Below are 3,920 nucleotides of genomic sequence, written 5' to 3'. Positions count from 1 at the left end.
GTCTCTCTGTCTCTCTCTGTCTTTCTGGCGAGCGCACGCACCGTATAGCAAAACCCTCTATTAAATTTTTTTTTTATTTTCATCATTTACATTCCATAACAATACATTCAGGTAAATTATTGTTTTTTTTATATTCAGAATATCATTATATATGTTTAAGTCAAATGGTGTGAATAGTCATAAATAGTCTTCTGAGTGAGTTTAATGAGAACATAGTATGATATCAACTGCTTAATGAACATAATCCCTGTATTCTCCAAGGAATAGCCCATCTTTTTAAGGTATGAGGAAAACCAGGAGAGCATGGTTTCACAGAAGCCAGATGATGAAAGTGTTTTTAAGAATGTCAAATGCTACATAAAGGATGAAGAAAATGAGGTCTCAAAATGGCCATTGGCTTAGCAAGGTATAAATCACTAGTGATTTTTTTTTCCTTTTGTTTTTGCCCTAAGGCATGTGTACTCACCAGAGAGAGACAGAGAGAGGGAAAGTGAGAAATCATCCCCCCGCCCCATGGGCAAATGGCCACACTGTAATCCCTTCTCTTTCATTCTCTTTCTGGGATTTTAGGCATGCACACACACACATGCTTAGCATGATTCTCAAGCTGCCAGGTGTGGGACTCAAACCTTCATTGGTTACGTGGAAATCCAGTACCTTAACCACCACGCCATTTGCTGGCTCCAATCACTGAAGATTGTGTGTGTGTGTGTGTGTGTGGTGTGTGTGTGTGTTTGGTTTCCAGAGCAATTTATTCATTAACGTCTATTCAATATGCCATCAATAATTCTCTTGTCTGTATTGTGCTGAAAAATAGACACTGAGATGATTTAACAAGTTTGTCATTTAAGTCTGAATTCATTTTCACCACATGGCATTGTACACGATCATCGGTTGAAACAAATTTCTTTTGACCAGATCTTAGTTTAAAAAAATCATAGATACCATGAGTTCTGTATAAATTGGTGGACAGTAAGTTAGTTTCTTTGTTTTGACTTATAAGCCTCAACTTCACTGCAGAATAAAGAACGTAGGCCAAAGAAAGCATAATCGGTCACTCGTATAGAACAGTATTGTTTCTATAATTTGAAGCTTTCTGAATGGTCGGGTTCAGGCCTGATGCAACTGTAAAAAGATTACTTAATGAATAGACTATATGGAAATTGTACAAAATGTTATTAACTTGAATCATCAGTAGCATAAAGAGCACTATATTACTAGTTGCTATTCAAAATCAAAAACCTGTTTCTGAGTCCCGAAGAAGGCAGCTATGCACACAGCCATGCCGCCTTGTACTTGACCTGTGTCAATACATAATTCAACAGAAACTTTGGCTTTAGGAAAGAATCACAAACATATAAAAGAATGGTTTTAATCGTCATTTTCAGTATGTGGTGGGGAAAGTGTGCTTTAATTAAATACACATCATACCAGTGATGCTGGAAAAGGTTGAAAGTTATTCCTAATTGTCATAGCTATAAAAACTAGTTTGTACATGACAAGACAATGAGGAAAAAACAATCCTTTTAAACAAAACTTTAAAATAAAAAATGTTCACAATGATTTGTATCAACAGTATGCATTTTATGACAATAACGCGTACAAATTCAGAGCACCCTAGGGCTTCCTTTATATCCTAAAGAAATCAAACATTTACATTATTCATGGGTCATACCAAATTTTAAAAAAATCAATTGTACACTTACCCCTGAGACAGGATAAATTGTCCTGGAGTGTACAGCTTTTACACCATCTTTGAAGTTGTTTGCAAAAGGAATTAAAAAACAAAAACAAAAAACACTTTTCCTTGATAGCAGAGAGTCTTTTCATTTATGGTTATAACCAGCAAATGGCATTAATTAAATCAGAAATGGAAGGAGGGGCCCCCACAAATACAGATCTACCTGAGCAAGCTGACCAATACCCATTGCAGTTTTAAAAATGAAGGTTATAGGGAACCAGCAGTTAGCGTAATGGCTATGTCGCTGGACTCCCTCGTAGTCGACCGCGGTTCGTGTCCCGGACCCGGTGGCTTAAAAAACTCACGCCGGGCGCGTGTGCATGCGTGCCCAAGATCCTGAGAGAAGAATGGAGGAGAAGGGATTGCGGCGTGACCATCCCCCCTGGGGGGTGATTTCTCGCTTTCTGTCTCTATGTCTCTCTCTGTCTGTCTGGCGAGCGCACGCGCCCTACAGTGAAAATCTCTCCAAAAAAAAAATAAATAAAATAAAATGAAGGTTATATACTATATGTTACAAGTCCCAACTAGATAGTGTCAAAATAACATCTATTTCTTTGCTTGCTTTGTGATCATATCCCTTGGAGGTGTTACAGGTCTTGTGGCATTCGACTTCCTTTTCTCTGTAGGCTTTAAAATCTGAAAAGAACACATTAGTGTTTCGTCCACACTCATCATGGGTCCTGCATTGTCAAATTCTCCACAATAATTGGATGCAGAAAACAGAGTTACCAACTGCCTCTTTGCAAAAAATTCATATTCATCTTCAACCACCTGATAGGTTTTACATATAAGATCCAAATCATGCTTATGGAGAAATTTTGCAACCACATCTGCACCAAATGTGAAGGACACTCCTCTGACATCTTCACCCCAGCCTAAGACATCTTTATCTGGGCCAGACTACAAAAGATCACAAAGAAGACCTTGATTTGGCACATCTGTTGGTAGCATAATTGGCCAAATTTGCTCCATGGATTAGAGATCTGGTGACAAACTTTCATGACAGCAGAATATTTTCTCATCGATGATAGTTGCTATCATTAAACAGTTAAAACAGTCTGTGAAAGTTTTCCTTAGTTTAATGTTGTATCTTCTTTTACAATCATCATAAAATTCCTAAATTCTATTGATGTTGGCATATTCATAGTTCCCCATAAGAAGAAAGAAATTATTGGGGTATTTGATTTTGTAGGTCAGTAAGAGGAAGATGGTTTCCAATGACTGCTTCCCCTTGTCCACGTAGTCCCCAACAAAGAGGAAGTTGCTTTTTGCTGGGAAACCACCGTATTCAAAAAGTCGAAGCAAGTCATAGTCTTGCCCATGAATATCACACATGTTTTGAGTGGCCATTAAAGTTCTAGTAGGATAGGCTGACTGAGAAATATCTCTGGAGACTTTAAGCACAGTCCTCTGATTTCATTCTCTTGTAGCTGGATATTCTAACCAGTCTTGGACCCTCTCATGTCCAGCAGCTGTTGAATGATGCTGTCCATGTTGAGTTTATCTATATCCACCATCGCCTTCCCACTGCTAGCAGTTGCTGCGCTGCTGGCTTGCACCCAGGACTCACACTTCTTTTCCCAGGCCAGGAGTACAGAGGTGGTGGTGGTGGCGGTGGCAGCAGCTGGGGCAGGTGACCCACACCCCCAACCACCCCACTCCCTGCTTCTTCCTTCTCTCCCCACTGGAACCACAAACTGAATACCTTACCAAAAGAAATATCTGAAAATTATTGGAGGTTATAGAATGAATCAATTCCAGAGAAGAACGGGAGAGGAAAAATGGAGATAGTATATGCCGGGGTCCAGCCTCTGCGGGGTTGAGTTGACTCGTCAGAGGTGGCGCGGGTGAACAGAATTAGGCTAAAACATCAATACTTTTTAGCATGTTTTTAGCCGGCTACAGTCAGAGCAAAAAAACTCCGGACCACAGCCCCATGGCTATTAAAACATGTGTATTTATTGAGGGATGTTTAGGAAGTAAGGAGGGTGAGGCTTGCAGGATGTTCGATAGCCTCAGTCCCAGGCCAGTTTGATAACTTCAGTCCTGGGCCAGGGCGGTAACATTGCTGGTTACAAAGGCCTAGATAGAAATCTTGTCTTGTTTAAGAAAAGACACAGTTAATATATGGACTATCTATATATTACAACAATAGAGGGTGAGTCTATTATCTATATGG

At 39.6% G+C, this 3,920-nt stretch overlaps 1 pseudogene; it reads right to left on the bottom strand.

Annotated features, from left to right (window-relative positions):
* Positions 1-1,054: 1,054 nt before the first annotated feature.
* LOC102499951 (serine/threonine-protein phosphatase PP1-gamma catalytic subunit-like) lies at positions 1,055-3,258 on the bottom strand (annotated as a pseudogene).
* Between the last annotated feature and the right edge of the window lie 662 nt (positions 3,259-3,920).

Source organism: Tupaia chinensis, unplaced genomic scaffold, assembly GCF_000334495.1.
Source record: "Tupaia chinensis unplaced genomic scaffold, TupChi_1.0 Scaffold000600_1, whole genome shotgun sequence".
NCBI lineage: Eukaryota > Metazoa > Chordata > Mammalia > Scandentia > Tupaiidae > Tupaia > Tupaia belangeri.
Note: the sequence above shows the minus strand (reverse complement) of the source record. Positions and strands in the feature narration are given on the sequence as shown.